The sequence below is a fragment of the Erinaceus europaeus genome, chromosome 7, assembly GCF_950295315.1.
Source record: "Erinaceus europaeus chromosome 7, mEriEur2.1, whole genome shotgun sequence".
Lineage (NCBI taxonomy): Eukaryota > Metazoa > Chordata > Mammalia > Eulipotyphla > Erinaceidae > Erinaceus > Erinaceus europaeus.
This window is the reverse complement of record NC_080168.1, coordinates 90672777-90700393: the sequence shown is the minus strand read 5'-3', so window position 1 is coordinate 90700393 and position 27617 is coordinate 90672777. Positions and strand designations below refer to the sequence as shown.

Here is a 27617-nt window from a genome sequence, read left to right as displayed (position 1 = left end):
GTAGTTTACGGATACGTGTGAACATATGCTCTCTCTCACAGAAACTGGTGTATATCTAGGTTTTGGGACTTTGTTAGAAAGTGAACCACCTGAGATGGAATTAGAGTATACTATGAAAGGAAAGGTCAACCAGGATTCTTACACAGGTCCCTGTGCTTCTCTCCAAGTGTGCTTAATCTGCTGTGCTACTTACTGCCTGGCTCCCAATATCTGGCATTTCTTTCTGGAGGGCCATATCTGATAGCCTAAACCCAGACTTTTTTGGTGTCCAATTTCAGCAAGCTTTCTCAAGCCCCATACTTCCTCTTGTGCAGATGGGGAGTGTTTGCCTTTGTAAGTCTCAGGGGGCTGCCTAGGGAGAAAATAATGGAATGACTTTACTATCTTAACAAGCAACTCCTCCTTCTGCATCCTGCTGGTAACCTGGAAGAGGGGCCAGAAACCCACATGTCTGCTTCCTATATGGTGTTGGTATTTATCCTTCCATTTGACTGCCTATGGCCATAAAATACAGATAAATGTGGATGTATGTACCTGGAGACAATGGCTAAAGTTAATCCACTCGGAATCTGCTTCGGTATCCCCCCCGCCCCCTTCTTTCCCCTCTTACCTCTGCTTTGTTTTAATAAATGCTTGTCTCCCTGATAGTGATGGGATGTTTTGTGATTATTCCAAGTGGATGATCATCTAGAGAACCCTACCAATGGAGGTTAAAGAAGACCTCTATTTCTTTTACCCTGTTCCCTCCTGCTCCCCTGCAACAGTAAAGCCACTCATCTTTGGTCACAGATAATTTGACTCAAGGCTTTCCTCATTTCCACCTATCTATCAACATATGCTTTAAACTAATCTCTGAATTGTTATTCAATCTGTAGGAGCCATTTCACTCAATCTAACTCCTCTCTCAAGAATCAGGTTTTCAAGACTTGTTGTTTAAAGGGGTCAGGGAGTGAGTGACTCAACCAATAAAGAGCCCACATTACGATGCATGAAGAAACAGGGCTGGAGTCTCTAATACCTACCTTGCAGGTGGGAAGCTTCACGAGTGGTGAAGCAGGCTGCAGGTGTTTCTCTTCCTCTTTGCCTTTCCCTCCCCCTGACACCCTATTTTACCCTATCTCTACTATAATGAAATTGATTTAAAAATTATTTCAAATAAAGTAACCTGTTGCTTACAAATGTAGATTAACACTCACGATGTCTCTGAATTTTTATCATAAATTGGAACTGCCCTGTGATCCATCATCTTAGAGTTGTCATTATGAGTTCTTCAATTTGGAGCGTCTTTACATGAGTTAAATCTGGAACTTTCAAAACATTCTCATTTACAATTTTTGAAGACCAAATTTTTGCAAAGTTACATATCTGTGGTAGAATAAATGCTGGTATGTTTGAAATGTATTTTGTTTTACATTTTGTGCAAAAAGGGAATAACTAATATTGTAAAAGACACATAATTTATGTAGAAGGAAAATTAGAATGTCCATAAAAGTAACTGGAGCAACTTACTTCACTTCTACATCTCTTTCTATCAGTTGTTTAAATCTCAGTTCCCAATTCAATCCTTTTTCACCGCTTAATTACTTAATTAATTAATCTATATTTCTTAGAGCAATGATGAGCCTTGAACCTGGGACCTCAGAGACTGCAGCATGCAAGTCTGTTTTCATAACTATTATACTATCTCCCCTTCCATTCAATTCATTCTTAATTTACTTGTTTCTTTTTCCTTTTTTATTAATTATATTCTCTGACTTTCATTTTAGCTTACTATCTCTTACACAGACAATTAATTGAATACAGCTTAGACCTTCCTTCAGCTACTCAAGGGATTTTTCTATGCTTTTTAACAGCACATGCATTCATTAGTAAGAGATACAAAATCTATATATAGACTAGAAAGCAAGTTATAATCAAAATTAAGTAAATGGAACACTGGTACTGAAAGATGTTAACATCAGGTGCAAAATGGTATTTTCAGTCTTGGAGAAAGCTTTGCAAGTGGCAAAGCAGTGTTGCAAGTGTCTCTCTCTCCCTCTTCTTTAGCATCCATTTCCTTCTCAATTTATGGCTGTCTCTATCCAATAAATAAATAAATATTAAATTTTTCTTTTTCTTAAAAAATTTTTATTATTTATTTTCCCTTTTGTTGTCCTTGTTGTTTGATTGTTGTTGTAGTTATTATTGTTGATGTCGTCGTTGTTGTATAGGACTGAGAGAAATGGAGAGAGGAGGGGAAGTCAGAGAGGGGTAGAGAAAAAGATAGACACCTGCAGAGCTGCTTCACTGCCTGTGAAGAAACTTCCCTGCAGGTGGGGAACTGGGGGCTCAAACTGGGATCTTTATGCTGGTCCTTGTGCTTTGCCCCATGTGCGCTTAACCCGCTGTACTACTGCCTGGCCCCCTTTTTTTCTTTTTTAAAAAGATTTTATTTATTTATTAATGAGAAAGATAGGAGGAGAGAGAAAGAATTAGACATTAGTCTGGCACATGTGTGCCAGGGATCGAACGCAGGACCTCATGCTTGAAAGTACAAAGCCCTATCACTGCACCACCTCCCAGACCAGGATTAAATTCTCTTTTTTTAAAGAAAGAGAAAGAGTTCTTTCTTTAAAATAATGACATTTTCAGCTATTGGAAACCGGAATATCAGCAAACAGTAATTTAGAACAATGTCAGAAAAAAGGGAGGGAAGTGCTTAATGATCATGACTTCTTAATGGTGATGAATGTGTAGCACTCTCTCCAAGGAAGCATTGGAAACTAATATTTACCAACTCTGTAGCTTAACTGGATAGTGGATAAACTATTTGGCAATATTGTTTTGGGAGTAATTTGTATGGAGAGATGGTCTCAAAATAAGAAAGAAAAATAAATTACTTACACTGCTGTATGCCACAGTATTTTGTGTATAATGGGTCATCCAGCTTTTCTGAATGAAAAAAAAAAAGATTAACCAACTAAAAGTTTTTATTTTTATTTATTTAAATTTATTTTTATGGCACAGAGGAATGAAAGAGATAAAGAAACCACAGAAACATTTCATTCTGGCATGTGGTAGTGCCCGGGATTGAACCTGGGGTCTCTGGAGTCTCAGGCATGCAAGTTGAATATTCAACAACTGAACTACCTCCAAAATGTACTATTAAAATATTTAATCATTTATCAGAGCACTGTTCAACTCTGAATTTATGATAATCCCAGGACTGACCCTGGGACTTTGGAACCTCAGGCATGAAAGTTCTCTTTAAATTTTTAAGGTTTAGCCTATTATTCTTTGTAAGAGTTCCCTGCCTAATAGTTATAGTTTCTCTAAGTATTTTTGACATATTTCACTAGTGTTAGTTTCTATATACTTATCTGGGGAGATAGCAAATCTTAGAAAACTACTATATTTGCTGAAAGGAGGTTTCAAAACCTTAAGTCTAATCAATTAACTATGTACTATGCGACAATTACTAATATTTTTAGTGACAAAAAAGTATATCCATCTGCCAATTACTTTTGGCAAAATTTCCTGTAGCTCTTAGGTCTCAGAAAGAAAATTTATTTGTGTTCTTTGACTATACACAACAAGAACTACTCAGGAAGTGATAGAAAATGAGGCTGTTTTCTTTCTGGATAAAAGTCTTTTTGAGAATCGAGGCTGGAGCTGAGCAGGGATACAGCAACATGTAATTTCAGAGAATTCTATTATACTTTCAGCAGTTTGGGGAAAATATACTAGAAATTGTTTCCTGCCAAATAGAGAACATATCCCTCACAAGACTTTATTGTGAAAAATTTCTTGATCAAATTGAGACCCATGTTCCCAAGAACCATGCATGCTAAGTATGATGTCAGAGTTCTTCCTTCACCCAGGTGCCTTGATAAGGAGATGAGAAGAAAAAGCAAAGCACAATTAAAAACAAACAAAAAATGTGAATTTGGTTTCATTCTGTGAGAGAGTTGATCATGAAAGAGTTTACTCAATTTTTCGTGTGCAGCCTGCTTTCAAAATTCAGTCAGCTACAAACATTATTTCAGCTTTATGAGTAATCTCTCATTAAGGATTTCAGTAAGTGTGTTTGAAAGATGATTGAGTGAAAGTAAGCTTACTGCTCAAAACGCATTTTAAAATGACAGTTCAAATCAATAACTAGATGAGCCATTTATCTAAATTGAGATTCACTTTTTGAAAGACATCATGATGACTTGGACTTCTCATGTACTTGGAAAATGAAGTACTGCTTTCCTCAACAGACTGTGTATATGTGAAATAAAGTTGTCTTGAGATTTATATAAAATAATATGAAGTGCCTTTTTTGCTGAAGAAGTAATTTTTGTGCAAATATAAGACCAACTGAAACCTGAAGGTAATTACACCAATTTCCTATAACTATTAGGCATGCATTTAAAACATTTCATCAATATATATCAGTAAAATACTATACACTTAGAAGGGTGACCCCTGTGAAGTAGACTGTATTTATAATAGGTATAAAATGCACAACACTATATTTAGACCTTCTGTTAAACTAAATAAGGCCACACCTCTGTTTTAAATTAGTAATTTTTTGCTGAGTACCTATTTTCATGATGAAAATGTATTTAATATAATCACTTTAATATATTCTTTTGATTATACAAATATCTCACATATTTTGTAAAATACAATAACAGTAGGGTAGAAAATAGTTTCATAATTCAGAACTCATACCATATATAATTTTTGAATGATTTGTGCCCTTTTTTTAACCCCATGCTATACAAACTAGTAACTAGTTTATATGTTTATATGAATTTAATGTAGGTATACTTAAACTGTAGTTACCATGATCATTAAAATCAGTCAATTTAGATAAAATAGACAGCTATCTTTCATCCTGAGTTTTTTTAACTCTCATTGGCTCTAATCTTATACATTGACCCTCTATTTATTAAATATTGTATACCTTGCTACCTTTCAGCCATCAAGTCCCAGATGTTGCCATGACCCCACCCTGCCCTCACCTCCTTGCACAGATGACCACATGGTAAAGAGTCCAGAGACCTCATCTCTCCAGAGCCCAACTCTACTAAAGAAATATTAGGGATAGAACAGGTCTGTCTAGAAGTATGGGTCTACCAGGCAACTGCCCACATGTCAGCAGAAAGCAGTTACAGAAGCACCAAACTCTGTCCTTCAGCATCCCCAAAAGAATTTTATGTCCACATTTGTAGAGGGGAAATGTTGAGGGACAGTATGTACCCAGAGGGTACTGTCCAGAAAATGGGAGTGGTGACAGGTGTGGCTTAGAAAGGTGGAGGCAGGACTTGAGTGTTAATAGGTACATCTTTGAGCATGGCTTGTTCTCTCTCTCTCTCTGTCCAGGTCACCATGTGACAATTTGAGCACTAACACTGCTATATTATCTCTCTATCTCTCTCTTCCTCTATTTTACTCTCTCTTTCATATCCTAACATGTGAATGTTCTCAATTTTTTTAAATAAAATCTAAAAGTCCTGAAAGAAAAATCATAGTCAAGACTTGTCTGTACAGAAAAAATACTTAGACATTTTTTAAAAATACTTTTACTTATTTATTATTGGATAGAGAAAGAAAGAAACTGAGAGAGGAGGGGGAGGTAGAGAGGGAGAGAAACAGAGAGACATTTGCAGCCCTGTTTCACCACTTATGAAGATTTCCCCCAGCATGTGAAGAGCAGGGCCTGAACCTGGGTCCTTGTGTATTGTAAGTGTGCACTTAACCTGTGCATTACCTTTCTGTATAGAAAAAAAAATACTTAGTACACCATCTCCCCAGACAATAACTTATGTCATCTGCATGTTAGATGTCAAGCTCAGGCAAACACTAGTAGTGTCATAGGTCCCCTGTAATATACCTAAAATAGACCTATGAGCTCTTCCAAAACAGAGACCCCAAATCTTCATCTGCAATATTCTTGCCTTTAGATTCATGGTTAGTCAACAATTTGTTCTGTTTTATATCTTAACTCTTTTGCAGTCACCTGGTTCCAGACTCTATCATGATGCCATCCCAACTTCCCTGGGCAGATGACCCCACCAATGTGTCCTGGAGCCCCACTTCTCCAGATCCCACCCCACTATGGAAAGAGAGAAACAGGCTGGGAGTAGGAATTGACCTGTCAACTCTCATCTTCAGCAAGGAAGCAATTACAGAAGAAGATAGACGTCTTACCTTCTGCACCCTATAATGATCCTGGGTCCATATTCCCAGAGGGATAAAGAATAGGAAAGCTATGGGGCACAGGGTTGGGTGCAGAATTCTGGTGGTGGGAATTGTGTGGAACTGTACCCCTCTTATCCTACGATCTTGTCAGTACTTCCATTTTTTAAATAAAATGTAAAAAGTACTTAGTTATTTGTGAATTCACATCTGTATGGACACAGCAAAATATAAACAATCACCCATTATATAGCTCTGGAGTGTATAAATTTTAAGAATTTTTCAGTCCTTGAAAAATCAGCAGATCCCAAAGGACAGTTCTGACATCAGATACATTCAGCTTAATCTATGGAGCTGGTAATGTGCTCTGCTATGCTTTAATCCCTTTATACACTCAAAGTTTGCATGCAGACAGGGTAGGATTTACTTTGGTTTCACTTTACACTTAACTTTCCCACTCAGTAGCATTAAGGTGAAACTCCCCAAAGATAACAACAAGCTCAGATGAGCTCATCTAAATGCAACCCAGTCATTCAGATTTAGATAATAGCCACTGCCAAGATAATTTATGGTTTTCAACATTTGTTAGCATTGGTAACCAACGAAGCCCTAGCAACTGGTTTAAGCCATGAATTGACAGAAGAGCAAAGTAATTTGCACAGGCTGCAAAAAAAGACTCACATAGAACTTTAATAATGCAAGTTTTATTTGAACTTTGCCATCACCCTACTTCACAGAAGTTCATTTCTACCCTCGGCTTCAAAAGACAAAGATTAATTGACCCTCCTTATCTGAGTCTTCTTCGATTAGAAATGTTCTTTTCTCACCTATATCTTCCATCATAGATGGTGATCATTCAATAAAAAAGATGTGCCCTGAACCAATGCTTCCATTTTTCAGAAGAACAATATGTGGATACAGGTTACTGCTTTTGTAAAGCGATTACTTTTACTGTCAACATGACTGCTGCCCTAAGATGTCTCATTAGGAGGAATAAATTGAAGCAAACAAACACAACATTTCTCCAAACACTCTCCAACAACAACAACAAAAAATCTGCTACAATGATATGAGAAGAAAGAACAAAGAAAAAAGAAAGAAATAAAAGAAAGAAAAAAACATGTTCCTAGACATTTTAAGGGAAATGAACTGGGAATTAACTCTAAACATGCTTCCTAGAAATGTTATTGGGAAATGCCAGGAAGTGGCAATATCCAGTGTTATTCTAAGAGAACCGATATTAGGGAAACACCTTTAATGAGTGGAATGCATGACATGATGTGTGAGACCCAGGGCCAGTTCCCACCACTGGATATTCCAGAACTATCTATACTCTAGCCTCTTTCTTTTCTCTCAATCTCACTTACTCTTTTTTTTTTTTTTTTTTGTAGAATAAATAAATCTTTCATTTAAAAAGCAGAAAATGAAAAGCTCGTTTAACATTTATGGTTCATTATAACAGAAAGGCATCAAGACTATTCAAAGATATAGAGGCAAACCAAAATTCTCACATCAAAGAAAGTCAATTGATTTGTTTATGACTGTTTCTTTAGTATATTATTTGTCTGTGAAGCGTATTTAAATTCTAATTTCTGAATGAACATTGATGAATACTTGAACTAAGAGAAAATGCTTCGCTTCTTAATTCTTTTATGACTAATATTGAAAATGCCCTAAATTTATAGAGAAATATTTCATTGTATTTGGGTAGTAGATATAAGGCTGTTAACTAAAGAAAATGAAATGTTGTGGTCCAGGAGGAGGCAGTGATAAAGCTTTGGTCTCTCAAGCATGAGGTCCCGAGTTCAATCCCCAGCAGCACATGTGCCAGAGTGATTTCTGGTTCTTTCTCTCTCTTCCTAGCTTTCTCATAAATAAATAAATAAATAAATAAATAAATAAATAAATAAATAAATAAAATCTTTAAAAAAAAAAGAAGCTGAAATGTTTATTACTTGGGATTGATATATAATTTTTGATTTCTCCCTCATTATTCATGGGCTGCCAAACTCATCATGGCCTTGCTAATAATGAATTCTCACCAAAGAATATCATAAACTCCTAATACTATTCTTATAGTGGCTAACTTGTATCCATCCCTCAAATTTATTTCATTCTTTCAGCTCTATTTCATTACTTCTTCAATTTGTAGTAAACAGTAGCTTAAAATCTTACTAACATCATCATAATTAATGTAAAAGACAACATAGAAGTATGTTTGTATTCGAGCCCCCCACTCCCCATCAGCAGGGGAGTCTCTTCACAAGCGGTGATGCAGACCTTTATTTTCCTCTCCCCTCTCTATCTTCCCCTCCTCTCTCCATTTCTCTCTGTCCTATCCAACAACAACATCAATAACAACAACAATTAAAAAAAGACAACAACAACAACAAAAGAAGTATGTTTGTAACGAATGTATGTCAAACAATGTAATAGATTATGAGGTTATTTATTTATTTCCAAAATGTGGCAATGTTGTTTTTTTTTTAAATTATGTCTAGCTTTCAGATTTCCCTGCTATCAAATTTTTATTTATTTTCTTGGTTATGAAGTGTTTTGATGTGCTACATCCAATTCTTACTACTCACGTGTGTGATAATTTCATCACTTAAGTATCTTGCATTTGTTTCAATACTAGTCAAGAATCTCACTCAAAACAGTCTTTCATTGTAAACTATAAATGATTCCTTAGAGGATGTTTAAGAGGCTAATAAAGTTTGACATTAATTGATTTCTCTCTCTTTGAGTAATTACAAATGCTCATGGAGTCAGGGAAGTTTTTCACATGGAAAGTGATTCAAATTCAAAGAATAAATTTATGATCTTTATACAGATGCCAACATTTATTATTGTGTAAAATAATGCATCACATTTTTGTTCTGATTTTTCACAACTAAATGTAAAAACTCAGACAATCAGGAGTTGGGCAGTAGTGCAGCGGGCACACGTGGTGCAATGAGCAAGGACCAGAGAAAGGATCCAGGTTGGCGCCCTAGGATCCCCACCTGTACGGGGGTCACTTTACAAGCAGTGAAGCAGGTCTGCTGGTGTCTAGCTTTCTCTCCTCCTCTCTCTCTTCCCCTCCTCTCTCCATCTCTCTCTGTCTTATCCAACAAGAAGGACATCAATAACAACAACAATAACAACTACAACAAGGGTAACTAAAGGGAATAAATAAATAAATATTTAAAAACTCAGACAATGTCATAAAGTTAAAACCTCAAATTACAAAATAAAAGTCTTTATTCAATTTATCACTCATGTATTTTCTAATATTATAAGTAAAAAAGAATTCTTTAGTGCTATAAATTTGAAAAAAAGATGCTTGATCTTTGACACTGAGGGAACTGTACTATATATGAAATAATAATAACATATTTAAATTGGTGAGCATTCTGCCTACAAAATTATTATGTGTTAAAAAAATAAGAACATTAAGCATGAACAACAATGAATTTTAAGTTAAGTTGCTGTATAAAACTGCCCACAAGATACTATTATAAAAGCTAAAGAACTTATATTCAAAATCAATTAAGATAGAAAAATATATCTAAGCACAGACAAAAGTCCTAAGTGAGCTTACTTACAAAAAAACTAACCAGAAGGGCTAAGAAAAATGTAAATATGGGATATGATTACTGAAAATAATAAAAGAATCTGCCATGTTAGCAGTGTCTACTTAAAAATATAGGAATTACAACAGCAGTTGGAATCTAAACTATCTAAATCCAGGAATAACTGCTAGATTACGCCTAGATAAGTGGGACTTGGACAAGAAATGTGGTCATCACCTCTAAATCTTTACAAATGAGAAGGAAGTTATGGTAAAAACTGTGAATTTATTGCTTTGTCTAAGTGTTTTTCCTAAGTTTACACAAATTGGAGAACAAAATGCTGAGACCTCAAAAATCAGACATCTTTGAAGCTATAGACTGGCAGGACAATTGGAAATTTGAATATTTTAGAAAAAAGAACCACAGAGAAAGTTCTCATATATGAATAACATATTAGTACATATTCCTAGATGACCTCCAAGTTATCCAAGACATAAAAGAAGTACAAATAAGGTAGTTGGGTTGTAGCACGGTGGGTTAAGTGCAGGTGGAGCAAAGTGCAAGGACCAGCATTAGGATCCCAGTTCCAGCCCTGGCGCCTCACCTGTAGGGGGGTCTATTCATGAGCGGTGAAGCAAGTCTGCAGGAGTCTATCTTTCTCTCCCCCTTTCTGTCTTACCCTCTATTCTCCATTTCTCTCTGTCCTATCCAACAATAACAACTTCAATAACAACAACAGTAATAATCATAACACTGATAAAAAAAACAGGGCAACAAAAGGGAAAAAAAAAAAAAGTAAAAGCCTCCAGGAGCAGTGGATTTGTGGTGCAGGCACTGAACCCCAGCAACAATCCTGGAAGCAAAAAAATAAATAAATAAAAAACGAAGAAGAAGAAATAGAAAATATCATCCACAAAAGTACATAAAGATAAATCAAAGACATTAAAAGTAACATAAATGGGGATTCGGGCAGTAGTGCAGTGGGTTAAGCATAGGTGGTGCAAAATGCAAGGACCAGGGTAAGGATCAGTTGGAGCTTCCGGCCCCCCACCTGGAGGCGAGTTGCTTCACAGAGGGTGAAGGAGGTCTGCAGGTTTCTATCTTTCTCTCCCCTTCTCTGTCTTCCCTTTCTTTCTCCATTTCTCTCTGTCCTATCTAACAACAACAACAATAACTACAACAACAATGATAAACAACAAGGGCAACAAAAGGGAAAATAAATCTAAAAAAGAAAAAGAAGTTACATAACATGGAGAACCAAAAATTTGTAGTTCGTTTACAAAAGTTTACATTTTGTTAACATATATGAGAAATATATATTGGAGCCTAGGGAGAGATTAAGTGGCTGGTAACAGTCCAGCAGTTTATCAGAGACACCACCTCCAGTCTGTTCCACCAACAAGGGGATGGTTGAAGGGAGGAGAGGACTCCCCAGAGACTCACCAAGTGCAACTCTGACTCTCCATTGCTACTGCCCTCAGAATCTCGAGCAGAGGCAGGGAGGGACACCCAGGGACAGAGATCTAACCAGGAAACTCAGGAGAAGACATATCCCTCAGTGGCATAGCAGTGGATCTATGAAAGTCTCTTTGAATAATACTGGGCTATCTCTGCCATACCCTGCTTTATCTCTTGGTCAGGAATCAGTGATTAAGCTAAGAAGCCTACTTATAGTTTAAAAGCCCTCAAGGTCCCATGGCCTCCAGGGAACAAAAAACACAAAAGAGACTTTTAAGTCACTGAGTTCCAAATCAGGGATTAAAATACTATTGAAATAACTGTTAACTTCCACCACTGTGAACCCTTTAATTACCTTACTTAGATACAAGCCTTTCCAGGCAGTAGTGTTCAGTAACTTGAAAAGTACTGAGAGAGGGAACTCATAACATAATGTATAAAATGGTTAAAGCAACAAGAAGAAATATTGGAGAAATGAACCAGGACAAGAGTCTAGCTAAAAGCCCCCTAAAGGGTGAAGCACAAAATAATGAGGTCAACATTCAAACACTAGCTAAGGAAATAATCACAGGAGTGAGTAAAGAGTTTGAAAGAATTGTAATTAGATATACAGGAACAACAAATGAGACTATGGAAGAAAACACTAATTATCTCAAAGTTATTAGAGAGCTGAAAACTGAAATAGCTGAGTTAAAAACACAACTAGTTGAACAAGCTAAAACAGTATCAGAACAGGGTAACAAAACAGATGGACTCCAGAAAACAGTAGAGGGGAGAGAGAATAGAATCAATGAGGCTGAAGACAGAATTAGCAAGATCAAGGATGAATTAGAGACAACTAAAAAAGAAGAGATCTCAAAAAGAGATTAAGAGATACTGAACACAACAACAAAGTCCTAAGGGATAACTTCAAAAGAAACAATATACACATTATTGGCTTACCAAAGGAAGAAAGAGAGGGAGAAGAAGAAAGCATTCTTCAGCCCATAATAGCTGAAAACTTCTCTAGGCTAGACAATATCAAAGACATAAAGGTTCAAGAAGCCCAGAAGGTCTCAAGCAGAATTAACCCAGACTTAAAGACACCAAGACACATCATACTTAGAATGGAAAGGAATAAGGATAAACAAAGGATCCAGAAGGCTGCAAGAGAAAAACAGAGTCATCTACAGAGGAAAACCCATTAAGATTAGCATCAGACTTCTCCACACAAATATTATAGGCCAGAAGAGAATGGCAAGATATCGATGGAGTACTCAATGAGAAAGGCTTTCAACCAAGAATACTGTATTCTGCTAGATTGTCATTCAGACTAGGTGGAGGCATCAAAACCTTCTCAGACAAGCAACAGCTGAAGGAATCAACTATCACCAGGCCTGCCCTAAAAGAAGTTCTGAAAGGTCTCCTACAAACAGTCAGACCACCGTAAATAGGCCATATATCAGAACACTCTAAAACTCTACAAGAATGGCATTAAAATATCTTCAGTCTTTGATATCAATAAATGTCAATGGCCTGAATTCACCTACTAAAAGATATAGAGTAGGAAGATGGATCAGAAAATACAACCCAACAATATTCTTTCTACAGGAAACCCACCTAATTCAACAAGACAAACACAGACTTAAAGTGAAAGGATGGAAAACTATCATACAAGTCAATGGCCCACAAAAAAAGGACAGGAACAGCTGTTCTCATATCTGACATGATAGACTTTAAAATACATAAGATTTAAAAAGATAGGAATGGACACTACTTAATGCTCAGATGATCAGTCAATCAAGAGGACTTAGCAATTATTAACATTTATGAACCCAATGAGAAGCCATTTAAATACATCAAATGTCTACTGAAAGAGCTACAACAATATATCAACAGCAACACAGTTATAGTAGGGGACTTCATCACCCCACTCTCTTAACTTGACAGATCATCCAGGCAGAAAATCAATAAAGATATAAGGGAGCTAAATGAAGAGATAGATAAACTAGAACTATTGGAATTTTCAGAGTCATTCATCCCAAGAAACTGGAATACACATTTTACTCAAGTCCACAGGGGTCATTCTCAAGGATAGACCATATGTTAGGCCACAAAGACAGCATAAACAAATTCAAGAGCATTGAAATCATCCCAAGCATCTTCTCAGACCACAGTGGAATAAACTAACATTTCACAATCAACAAAAGATTGGTAATACTCCCAAAATGTGGAAGCTCAACACTATATTTCTTAACAACTTCTGGTTCAAAGAGGAAATAAAGGAAGAAATAAAAATATTTTGAGAGTTCAATGAAAATGAAGACACAAGCTATCAAAATATTTGGGACACAGCTTAGGCAGTACTGAGAGGGAAGTTCATAGCCATACAAGCACACATTAGGAAACAAGGAAAAGCAAAAATAAACAGCCTGATTGCACATCTTAAAGACCTAGAAGAAAAAGAACAAAAGAACCCTAAAGGAACCAGAAGGACAGAAATAACTAAAGTCAGGGCAGAAATCAATAACACTGAAAATAAGAAAATCATACAAAAGCTCAATGAAAGTAAATGTTGATTCTTCAAAAGTGTGAACAAAATCGACAAACCTTTAGCTAGACTCACAAAACAAAAAAGAGACAAGATCCAAATAAATAGGATAGTAAATGAAAGAAGAGATATCACAACAGACACCGCAGAAATTCAACATATCATGCGAATCTTCTATGAACAACTATATGCCACCAAGCTAGTGAACCTGGAAGAAATGGATGATTTCTTAGATACCTACCAACTTCCAAAACTAAGTAAAGAGGAAGTAGATAACATGGACATGCCCATCACAGCTAATGAAATTGAAACAGTTATCAAAAATCTTCCCAGAAATAAAAGTCCTGGATCAGATGGTTTTACAAATGAATTCTACAAAACCTTCAGAGAAGAACTAATACCTCTACTTTTAAAAGTCTTCCAGAAGATTGAAGATACTGGAATACTCCCTTCAAGCTTCTGTGGAGCCAACATCACTCTGATACCAAAAGCAGACAGGGACACAACCAAAAAAGAAAACTACAGACCAATATCTCTGATGAACATAGATGCTAAAATATTGAACAAAATTCTAGCCAACCAGATACAGCAGTATATTAAAAAGATTGTTCATCATAAAAAGTGGGGTTTATCCCAGGCATGCAGGTTGGTTTAATATATGTAAACCAATCAACGTGATCCACCACATCAAAAAAAGCAAGACCAAAAACCACATGGTCATATCAATAAATACAGAGAAAGCCTTTGACAAAATACAACATCCCTTTATGATCAGAACACTACAAAAATGGGAATAGATGGAAAATTCCTGAATATAGTGGAGTCTATATATAGCAAACATACAGACAACATCCTACTCAATGCCAAAAACTGGAAGCATCACCCCTCAGATCAGGTAATAGACAGGGCTTCCCACTGTCACCATTACTATTCAACATAGTGTTGGAAGTTCTTGCCATAGCAACCAGGCAGGAGCAAGGAATTAAAGAGATACAGATAGGAAGAGAAAAAGTCAAACTCTCCCTATTTGCAGATGACATGATAGTATACATAGAAAAACCTAAGGAATTCAGCAAGAGGCTTTTTGATATCATCAGTCAATACAGTAAGGTGTCAGGCTACAAAATTAACATTCAAAAGTCAGTGGCATTCCTCTATGCAAACACTAAGTTAGAAGAAATTGAAATCCAGAAATCAATTCCTTTTACTATAGCAACAAAAACAATAAAATATCTAGGAATAAACCTAACCAAAGAAGTGAAAGACTTGAATATTGAAAATTATGAGTCACTACTCAAGGAAATTGAAAAAGACACAAACAAGTGGAAAGATATTTCGTATTCATGGGTTGGAAGAATTAACATCATCAAAATGAATATACTACCCAGAGCCATATACAAATTTAATGTTTTCCCCATCAAGATCACAACCACAATTTCTAAGAGAATACAAAAATGCTACAAATGTTTATCTGGAACCAGAAAAAACCAAGAATTGCCAAAAACAATCTTGAGAAAAAAGAACAGAACCGGAGGCATCACACTCCCAGATCTTAAATTGTATTATAGGGCCATTGTCATCAAAACTGCCTGGTACTGGAACATGAATAGACATACTAACCAGTGGAGTAGAACTGAGAGCCCAGAAGTAAGCCCCCACACCTATGGACATCTAATCTTTGACAAAGGTGCCCAGACTATTAAATGGGGAAAGATTAGTTTCTTCAACAAATGGTGTTGGAAAAAATAGGTTGAAACATGCAGAAGAATGAAACTGAACCACTATATTCACCAAATACAAAAGTAAATTCCAACTGGATCAAGGACTTGGATGTTAGAGCACAAACTATTAGATACTTAGAGGAAAATATTGGCAGAACTCTTTTCTACATAAATTTTTAAAGACATCCTCAATGAAACAAATTCAATTATGAAGAAGACTAAGACAAGCATAAACCTATAGTAATACATAAAATTTTAAAATCTTCTGCACAGCTAAAGAAACTACTACCCAAACCAAGAGACCCCTCACAGAATGGGATAAGATCTTTACATGCCATACATCATACAAGAGGCTAATAACCAGAATATATAAAGAACTTGCAAATCTCAACAAGACAACAAATAACCCCATACAAAAATGGGAGGAGGACATGAACAAAATATTCACCACAGAAGAGATCCAAAAGGCCAAGAAACATGGAAAAATGCTCCAAGTCTCTAATTGTCAGAAAAATGCAAATAAAGACAACAATGAGATACCACTTCACTCCTGTGAGAATGTCATACATCAGAAAAGGTGACAGCAGCAAATGATGAAGAGCTTCTGGGGTCAAATGAACCCCCCTACACTGATGGTGGGAATGTCAGTTAGTCCAACCTCTGTGGAGAACTGTCTGGAGAACTCTCAGAAGGCTAGAAACGGACCTACCCTATGATCCTGCAATTCCTCTCTTGGAACCCAGCACACCCATCCAAAAAGATCTGTGTACACATATGTTCTTGGCAGCACAATTTGTAATAGTCAAAACCTGGAAGCAACCCAGGTGTCCAACAACAGATGAGTGTCTTCTGACAGAAGTTGAAAAACAAGATGAGAAAAGAAAACACAAGTAGAACCTGACCTGGAATTGGCATATTGCACCAAAGTAAAAAACTCTGGGGTAGGTGGGTGGGGAGAACACAGATACAAGAAGGATGACAGAGCACCTAGTGTGGGTTGTATTGTTATATGGAAAACTGGGAAATGTTATGCATGTACAAGTATTGTATTTATTGTCGAATGTAAAACATTAATTCCCCAATAAAGAAATTTAAAAAATAATATACATAAATAACCTAAACATTCCATCAAAAACTCCTAGAAGCCTTACATAATTTTAGGAAAGTAGCACAATACCATAATTATGTGGCATTTCTATATCAATATGATGAGACAGAGGAAAGGGAAGAAAAGGAAGCAATCCTATTTACAACTAATGCAAAAAGACAAAATACCTTGGCGTGCACTTAACAAAAGAATTAAGGGATTTTTACAATGAAAACTATAGAACATTGTTAAAAGAAATAGAGGGACACACACACATACTTGATGTTTTTTTCTTTGTTGACTGGGCAAATAAATATTTAAATGAAATCCTGACAAAAACAATCTACAAATTCAATGCAATCCCTGTTAAAATATCAATGACCTTTTTCAAATAAATGGGACAACTTTCTGAAAAATTCACACAGAATACCCCCCAAAAATTGCAAAACAAACAAACAACAATGACAGAAAAAATGACTATGTGAGTCACTCTTAAGAAAAAAGACAAAGAATGGAGGTATCACACTCCCTGGCTTTAGTTTATATTGCAAAGCACTGGTAATCAGGCAGTGAGATAACTAAATAAAATTGGACATGAAAACCATTGGGTAGGACAGACAGCCTAGATAAACCCACATATACATGGCCACCTATTATATGATGACCAAAAGACCAAAACGATTCAATAGGGAAAAGAAAGCCTCTTTAAGAAGTGGTGTTGGGAAAACTGGATAACCCATATGTTGAACAATGAAACTAGACCACATTTAACACCATGCACCAACATTAACTCAAAATATATTAAGACCTGAATATTATACCTCAACCCACAAAATATGTAGAAGAAAACTTTGAAAAGACACCAGGATCTTAACATTAAGGATATATTTGGAGGTCCAAGCCTATAAGTAAGTGGAATGAAAGCAGGATTAAATAAATGGAACTGCATCAGATTGAAAAGGTTCTAGACATCAAAAGAAAATTTCATGAGGATAAACAAGAAACCTAGTATTTGAAAGAAGGTATTTCCATATTATGCCTTTGATAAAAGAATGATACTAAGTATCTATAAATATCAGCTCAGCAACAACAAAACCCCAAAAAAGTCCCATAAAGAAGTGAGCAAAAGATCTGTATAACTTGTTTTCTAAAGAGGTATGCAAATGACTCACAGGCATCTGAAGAATAAATGCTCTACTCACATATCATTTGAGAAATGGAGCAGAAAGCCACAATGAGATAGGGGCCAGAGCTAGTGCATCTGAGTGCACATGTTATAATTCACAAAGACCTTGTTCAAGCCCCCCATACACACCTCTGTAAGAGGAAATCTTTGTGAGTGTTTCTCTTTCTTTTTCCCTATCTTCCCCATTCCCTCTCAATTTCTTTTATTGTTTGTTTTTCTACTTTTATTGGGGGATTAATGTTTTACATTTCAAAGTAAATACAATAGTTTGTCCAGGGAAGCCTGGCTGGCATCCTGATGACATCTGGAACCTGGTGACTGAAAAGAGAGTTAACATACAAAGCCAAATAAATTGTTGAGCAATCATGGACCCAAAGCTTGGAATAGTGGAGAGGAAGTGTTTGGGGGGTACTCACTGCAAACTCTAGTGTACCTCTGCCTTCAGGTATATATTTTGCAGTAGTTTATGGATACGTGTAAACATATGCTCTCTCTCACAGAAACTGGTGTATATCTAGGTTTTGGGACTTTGTTAGAAAGTGAACCACCTGAGATGGAATTAGAGTATACTATGAAAGGAAAGGTCTCACCCGAGTAATGAAGCTGAAGGGTTGTCATTCCATACGTGAAGTCTCTGGACACAGTCTGAAGTGAAGTATGTTGAGGTGGCAATCGTTGCATTGATTAGGTTGTGATCGGCAGATGCAATATTATTTGGTATGGATTGGGAGAGGCATACAGGAAAGTGGGCCCTATCCAAGGGTTCCAGGACTGGGGGAAGTAGAGGCTCTATAGTGGAGATGTGAGGTTCCTGCTGTCTTAGGGTTCAAAAAGACAATGGATAGTTAATGTTATCATCACATTATTTGGTAATTGGGTTAACTTTGAAAAGTCCTTTTGTTAGGGTTTGCTGTACAGTACCCAGTATCTTGTATATATATGAAGACCCTACCAATGTGTCCTGGAGCTCCGCCTCCCCAGAGACCCACCCTACTAGGGAATGAGAGAGGCAGACTGGGAGTATGGACCGACCAGTCAACGCCCATGTTCAGCGGGGAAGCAATTACAGAAGCCAGACCTTCCGCCTTCTACAACCCACAATGACCCTGGGTCCATGCTCCCAGAGGGATAGAGAGTGGGAAAGCTATCAGGGGAGGGGGTGGGATATGGAGATTGGGTGTTGGGAATTGTGTGGAGTTTTACCCCTCCTACCCTATGGTTTTGTTAATTTATCCTTTCTTAAATAAGAAAAAAGATAATCATGCATTTTACATAATCATATGTTTAGCAGTCAGCTGCCCACTGTATTTTTCAACTCCAGTAAAAAGATATTTCATATATATATATATAAAAAATACAATAGTTTGTACATGCATAACATATCTCAATTTTCCACATAATACAACACAGACTAGGTCCTTTGTCATACTTTTCTAGGACCTATATTCTCTCAAGTTCTATAATTATCAAATATATAAATAAAACAATAGAATAAAACCCCAAAATATGTATAAATGGGGAAAATTTAAAAGGTGACAAGTGTTGGAGATTATGTAAAGAAAAAATGTACACTTAAATCTCAGCAAATCTTAATTTTTAAATGTTTTTAATTATCTTTATTTATTGGATAGAGACAGCCAGAAATCAAGATGAAAGAGGAAGACAGAGAGGGAGAGAGACACAGAGACACTGCAATACTACCCCACTACTTGCAGAGCTTTTCCCCTACAGCTACGGACTGGGGATTTGAACCTGAATCCTTGCACACTGTAAAATGTACACCCTATCAGGTGCACCACCACCTGGCCCCAGCAAGTCTGGATTTTATCTTTAAAAAATCCAAACTGATTTTCATCTGCAAAGTAATTTTTTAAATTAATTTATTTATTTATAAAAATGGAAACACTGACAAGACCATAGGATAAGAGGGGTACAATTCCCACCACCAGAACTCCGTATAGCATCCCCTCCCTTGTTAGCTTTCCTAAATTTTTATTTATTTAAAAAAGGAGACATTAACAAAACCATAGGATAAGAGGGGTACAACTCCATATAATTGCCACCACCAGATCTCCATATCCCATCCCCTCCCCTGATAGCTTCCCTATTCTTTGTTCCTCTGGGAGTATGAACCCAAGGTTATTGTGGGATGCAGAAGGTGGAAGGTCTGGCTTCTGTAATTGCTTCCCCGCTGAACATGGGTGTTGACTGGTTGATACTCTTCAGTCTAGGGAAGTCTGGTCAGCATCATGCTGGCATCTGGAACCTGTTGGCTGAAAAGAGAGTTAACATACAGAACCAAACAAATTGTTGAACAATCATGGACCTAAAGGATGGAATAGTGCAGATGAAGTGTTGGGGGGTGCTCACTGCAGATGATTGTGTACTTTTGCTTTCAGGGATATATTTTGCCCTAGTTGATGGATATGTGTGAACATATCCTCTATTTCATGGGACCTAGTCTATATCAAGGTTTTGGTACTCTGTTAGGAAGTAAACATCCTGGAATGGAATTAGAGAATATTATGATAGGAAAGGTCTCACCTGAGTAATGAATCTGAAGGGTTGTCATTCCACACTTGAAGTCTCTGGACACAGTCTGAAGTAAAGCATGCTGAGGTGGTACTCATTGCATTGATTGGGTTGGGATTGGCTGATGAAATATTATTTGGTATGAATTGAGAGAAGCATGCAGGAAAGTGCGCCCCTTCCTAAGGTTCCAGGACCGGGGGAAAATAGGCTTTATAGTGGAAATATGAGATTCCTTCTGTCTCAGGGTTCAAGAAGACAATAGATAGTTTTTTTTTCTAATCATATTATTTGGTAATTGGGTTAACTTTGAAAAATGCCTTTGTTAGGATTTGCGGTATAATACCCAACATCACCATAATTTATGTCCTTTGACATTATTTGTATATGGCTGTACCACCGGTTGCTTCTGTTCTCCCAGGTCTAGGCTTTTGAGAGAGTCAACATAACAAAGACTCAGCCTATGTATTAAAAAGACTCAGTCTATGCTTTAAAAAGTTTGAGACATACAATCAATTTTTCCCCTCTCATATTAATTAGTGATTTATATGACTACAAATTAATAAGAGTGTACATAAACACCATTTCCACCACCAAAAGACTATGTCCCATACCAACCAAACCACCCACCCCCCTATACCTATGCTTATAGCAGTACAAGCAACCCAGGTGCCCAACAACAGATGAGTGGCTGAGAAAGCTGTGGTATATATACACAATGGAATACTATGCAGCTATTAAGAACATTGAACCCACCTTCTCTGACCCATCTTGGACGGAGTTAGTGGAATTATGCTAAATGAGCTAAGTAAGAAAGATAAAGGTGAGTATGGGATGATCCTACATATCAACAGAAGTTGAGAAAGAAGAATAGAAAGGGAAACTAAAAGCAGTATTTGACTAAATCTGGAGTAGGACACCAAAGTAAAATCCCTGGGGTGAGGGTGAGGGTAGATAGTCAGCTTTCCTATTTTTTAACCCTCCGGGAGTATGGACCCAGGGTCATTATGGGGTGCAGAAGGTGGAAGGTCTGGCTTCTGTAATTGCTTCCCCACTGAATGTGGGCATTGACTGGTCGATGCATACTCCCAGCATGTCTCTCTCTTTGCCTAGTGGGGCAGAGCTCTGTAAAGTAATTTTAATGAAAATAACCTTTTAAACATAAATGACAGTAAAGTTTGGCATCTTTATATAAAGCATCAGAATTAATAAAGTTAAGAGAATGCTACATCATTGTCCATATATCAGAATCAACAGTAGCCCCTTCTCCTCAATGCAGGGAATGAAACTTCAAGAGTAATCAACTGGGGAGTTGGGCTGCAGGGCATCAGGTTAAGCGCACATGGCACAAAGCGCAAGGGCTGGATTAAGAATCCTGGTTCAAGCCCCAGGCTCCCCACCTGCAGGAGGTCGCTTTACAAGCAGTGAAGCAGGTCTGTAGGTGTCTCTTTTTCTCTCACCTTCTCTGTCTTCCCCTCCTCTCTCCATTTCTCTCTGTCCTTTCCAACAACAACAACAGCTATGACAACAATAACAACTACAACAAGCACAACAACAAAGGCAACAAAATGGGAAAAAAAAAATAGCCTCCAGGAGCAGTGGATTCGTAGTGTAGGAACTGAGCCCCAGCCATAACTCTGGAGGCAAAAAAAGTGATCAACCAGTGTAACAAGTGCCTGTCTCTCTCCCTCTTTCTTTCTCTTTCTCCCCCTCTGTATCCCTCTCCCCTTCCCATCTCTTCGTATTAAAAAAAAAAAAAAAACTGTATCAATTGCACTGTATATGCCAAATCTGTTTAAAACAAAAAATTTAAATATACTAAAAAACATAAATTTTAAACAGAACTTAAAACTTGTAAAGTATATCTTTTTTACTTCAATTTTCTAAACCTTGTAGACACTGCCTAGCTCTAATCTAAATGAAAGAGCACTCTTTTCAGGTATAAATAATTTATCTTCAGAAACTGTCAGAACTTGACTTGCCTATGTTTTCAGCTTCACTTCATTCTCTTAATTGCATTTTAAAGCTATCAGTTATCTAGATATGTGTAGCAATATTAACTACTATGAACTGTGTGAGCAATGTCTTTGCCTCTCCGCAATTACATATGGAATGTCTCTCTTCCAGGAGCAAGATTTCAGCTCTGCATAACCTAAATGAAATGTTGACTAGATGGATGCATTTTACCATTAGGGTGTACATTTCTTGCTCTTTTTTCTCCAGGATATCTATTGTATCTTACAAATGATCTCAAGTAAAAGGAAACTAGGAACTGGTAGATTCAGCAGAATAAAATTGATCAAATATTAGACAAGTGATCACTAAATACAAGTGTAATTCTTATTATTTTGTCACAGTAGTCCTCTCTCCCTCTCTCTCTCCATATATATATATATATATATATATATATATATATATATATATATTTTTTTTTTTTTAAAGACCATAACAATATTGATTTTTCCATCCTTGGAAATAAAAGCTTATTGGGAAATTTAAAGTTAAAGAGAAAAAAAAATCTGCAGGCATATTTTTACACCAAAATGTCAAATAAATTAGAATATTCAACATGGAGTTTTAATCTGAGATGAACATGAGGAAGAGTACCAAAACTGCATTAATCTGCAAATAATTCTCTTCTCCCAAAATGTTTCCCCATCATATGTGCAAATTAGTATTGATTTTTAATATAATATTTTATTACAAGTCATGTAATAGTATGTAAGTCATGTAAGCATACATTTTTAAGGACTATTATATTTTTTATTTAATGTAGTAAACTGATTCTTTTTAATTTTTCAGTTAGGATTATAGTAGCAGATGTGCAAGAAAGCAAAACAGGTACACTGCTGTTATGTATTAATGTCAGAGTTCATACAAACTAAAATTTTCATCATGATCTCTTTCTCTATGCTCTGACACATTATTGGACTTTCTAGTGTTTACCCCACTTCAGTAAGATGTATGTATACATACACATATACATACCTTATCTTAAATGTTAAGATTAGAATTTTTTGAATTTCTAAACCCAGTCACTATTTTGTTATTTTTACTTCCTATGGCATAATAACTATTATTAATGGAAATGTCTTCTAATAAAATGCCTTTTACTCTGCTGTCCTAATGCACATCTCAGAACATGATTTAAATTTATGTATCATAACATGTTGAGCTTCAAGAATTTAATCTGAGATTGGGTGATGGTGCAACTGGTATGTTGCATACATTATATTGCATAAGGACCTGGGCTCAAAACCCTGGTCCTTTTCTACTAGGAAGACATTTCACAAGCTGTAAAAACAGTCTCAGACATATCTTTATCTCCCTATCTTCCTCTTCTGTCTCAATTTCTCTCTACGTCTATCCTAACTAAATATATAAATAAATTAAAAATTAAAAGCTAAAAATTAGCCTACTTAAAACTTAATCTTGTCTCAAATCTGAAATGAAAAGCATGTATTTTTAATATGTCATTTATATAGGGGCTCTGGTCTACCAAACATAATCTCAGGTGAATAAATTCTAGAAAAATTAAGATCCCACATTTTAAGAACTCTTGCATGTAATCTCACGTTTTAGGATTTAATTATGAAAGTGCTAATTTGGGACTAGGAAGTGGTGTACCTAGTTAGGCACACACATTTTAGTGCACAAGGATGTAGGTTCGAGCCCCTGGTCCCCACCTGCAGGGGGAAAGCTTCACAAATGGAGAAGCAGTGCTGCAGATATCTTTCTGTATCTCTCCCTCTCTATCTCTGCCACCCCTTTAAAATTCTCTCTGTCTCTATTCAATAATAAATGAATATTTTAAAAAAGAGAGAATTGACATGCTGAATTGATATGTTTAAAAATGTTTAAAAAGAAAATGTTACCTTAATTGTTAATGAATTAATAACCCCATTAAGCTCAACTTTTTTGTGTATGAGTCTGAAGTTTCATGCATGCTCATGACCTCCCAGCTGCTTTTTAACTCTTAGAGACAGAGATATAGAGAAAAATATAGGGGGAGAGAGACACACAGGAATGCATACACAGAAGGAGGGAGATCAAAGATAGTACAGCATATTACTTTCTTCAGTCATTGTACCTCCCAGATGGTTTACCTAGTGAGCTATCACTCCTGCCCACCACGTTAAGCTCTTTTTTTTTTTCAAGTCATAACCAGTTTTATTGCAAAAGGACCCTGTACACATTTATCAACTCTAGTACCTTAATAGCTACCCAACAGGTCACTAACATACAGAAACATGCATCATGAGAAGCAAAAAGTATCATCCATCCCATCCCATATTAGCAACTTGTCTGTGAACAGTCACTTTTCGCATTCATCCTGAGTGAGAGATGGAATGACTAAAGTACAAATGCAACATATTATAATCAATTTCTTACAAAAAAAGTCACAAATTAAACCAGAGTATTTTACAGAATTTACTACAAAACACCATAAAAACTGCCTTCGCTTATGCTCTCTCTCCCGTATCCGGAGAGCCAACTGGATGTCTCTTTGGGCATGATGGTGACTCTCTTGGAGTGGATGGCACACAGATTAGTATCTTCAAATAAACCTACCAGGTACGCTTCACTAGTCTCCTGCAGTGCACCGATGGCAGCGCTCTGAAACCTCTAGTCGGTCTTGAAATCCTGGGGGATCTCCCTCACCAGCCTCTGGAAAGGCAACTTCGGGATCAGCAGCTCCATAGATTTCTGATAGTCACTGATTTCTCCCAGCACCAAGGTCCTGGTCTTGTAAAAACAAGGCTTTTTCACCATGCTGGTAGATGGGGCACTTTTCCTGGCGGCTTTAGTTGCCAGCTGTTTGCGGGGTGCTTTTCTACCCTTGGACTTACTCACAGTCTGCTTGGTTCAGGCCATCTTCTCCTACCTTAAGCCGAAGTCTTAGGCCACTTCTTCATTCACAGCTCCGCGTCTGCTGCCCAGAATAGAGCCGCAATCAACGAGCAGATGACAACTCTAAGATGAGCAGCCTACCTTAAGCTCTCAAAAAGATAAAGTGTACTTCTTACATATTTCCCCCCTCACATATTCATAATATGCCATGTTAGAAGGAAAAATTCATTCAAATACACACTCTTTAAAGTAAGCTGAGATGTCAAGAACATTACACATATCACATGGGCCTTTCATATCAAAAGCAGTGCTAGCATGGCCAAGTTTTCCTTGCCAGTTATATACACACATAATAATGTGTGTAACATATGAAATTGTATCCTTGATTTTAAAATACAGGACATTTAACAGGTTCTTTTTTCTTTTTTATTTAAGAAAGGATTAACAAAACCATAGGTTAGGAGGGGTACAATTCCACACAATTCCTACCACCCAATCTCCATATCCCACCCTGATAGCTTTCCCATTCACTATCCCTCTGGGAGCATGGACCCAGGGTCATTGAGGGTTGCAGAAGGTAGAAGGTCTGGCTTCTGTAATTGCTTCCCCGCTGAACATGGGTGTTGACTGGTCGGTCCATACTCCCAATCTGCCTCTCTCTTTCCCTAGTAGGGTGGGTCTCTGGGGAAGCTGAGCTCCAGGACACATTGGTGGGGTCTTCAGTCCAGGGAAGCCTGGCCGGCATCCTGATGACATCTGGAACCTGGTGACTGAAAAGAGAGTTAACATGCGAAGCCAAACAAATTGTTGAGCTCATGGACCCAAATCTTGGAGTAGTGGAGAGGAAGTGTTAGGGGGGTACTCACTGCAAACTCTAGTGTACTTCTACTTTCAGGTATATATTTTGCAGTAGTTTATGGATACATGTGAACATAAGCTCTTTCTCACAGAAACTGGTGTATATCTAGGTTATGGGACTTTGTTAGAAAGTGAACCACCTGAGATCGAATTAGAGTATACTATGAAAGGAAAGATCTCACCCGAGTAATGAAGCTAAAGGGTTGTCATTCCATACGTGAAGTCTCTGGACACAGTCTGAAGTGAAGTATGTTGAGGAGGCAATCGTGTTGTTTAGGTTGTGATCGGCAGATACAATATTATTTGATATGGATTGGGAGAGGCATACGGGAAAGTGGGCGCTATCCAAGGGTTCCAGGACTGGGGGAAGTAGAGGCTCTATAGTGGAGATGTGAGGTTCCTGCTGTCTTAGGGTTCAAAAAGACAATGGATAGTTAATGTTATCATCACATTATTTGGTAATTGTGTTAACTTTGAAAAGTCCTTTTGTTACGGATTGCTGTACAGTACCCAGTATCTTGTATATAGCTGTGCTATTGGTTGCTTCTTATCTACTTGGTCTAGGCTTTTGAGAGAGTCTGCATATCAATTACACAGCCTATATATTGAAAAGATTCAGTTTGTGTTTTGAAAAACTTTGAGACATACAATTAATTTTCCCCCTCTCGTATTAATTAGTGATTTTTATGACTACATTTTACTAGGAGTGTACATAAACACCATTCCCACCACAAAAAGACTGTGACCCATCCCTCCCACCCACTCCCACCCCCCACTATCCCAGGAAGCTGCATGTCTACCCCTCACCACAGGGTTTTTACTTTGATGCCCTACTTACAATTTGGTCAGTTCCTGCTTTTAGTTTCCCTTTCAGATCTTCTTACTCAACTTCTGTTGATGAGTGGGATCATACCATACTCATCTTTATCTTTCTGACTTAGCTCACTTAACATCATTCCTTCTAGCTCTGTCCAAGATGGGTCAGAGAAGGTGGGTTCATTGTTCCTGATAGCTGCATAGTATTCCATTGTGTATATATACCACAGCTTTCTCAACCACTCATCTGTTGTTGGGCACCTGGATTGCTTCCAGGTTTTAGCTATTATGAATTGTGCTGCTATGGACATAGGAGTACACACCTCTTTTTGGTTGGGTGTTATGGAGTCCTTGGGGTATAAACCCAGGAGAGGAACCCACCTTCTCTGACCCATCTTGGACAGAGCTAGAAGGAATGATGTTAAGTGAACTAAGTCAGAAAGATAAAGATGAGTATGGGATGATCCCACTCATCAACAGAAGTTGAGTAAGAAGATCTGAAAGGGAAACTAAAAGCAGGACCTGATCAAATTGTAAGTAGGGCACCAAAGTAAAAACCCTGTGGTGAGGGGTAGACATGTAGCTCCATGGGCCAGTGGGGGGTGGGAGTGGGTGGGAGGGATGGTTCACAATCTTTTGGTGGTGGGAATGGTGTTTATGTACACTCCTAGCAAAATGTAGACATACAAATCAGTAGTTAATTAATATGAGAGGGGGAAAATCAGTTGTATGTCTCAAAGTTTCTCAAAACACAAACTGAATCTTTTTAATATATAGGCTGTGTATTTGATATGCAGACTCTCTCAAAAGCCTAGACCAAGTAGATTAGAAGCATCCAATAGCACAGATATATACAAGA

General features: G+C 37.1%; 1 pseudogene; it reads right to left on the bottom strand.

Moving 5' to 3' along the window:
- LOC103125334 (histone H3.3A-like) overlaps positions 1-25108 on the bottom strand; it is a 60091-nt pseudogene extending 34983 nt beyond the window's left edge.
- Positions 25109-27617: the final 2509 nt, after the last annotated feature.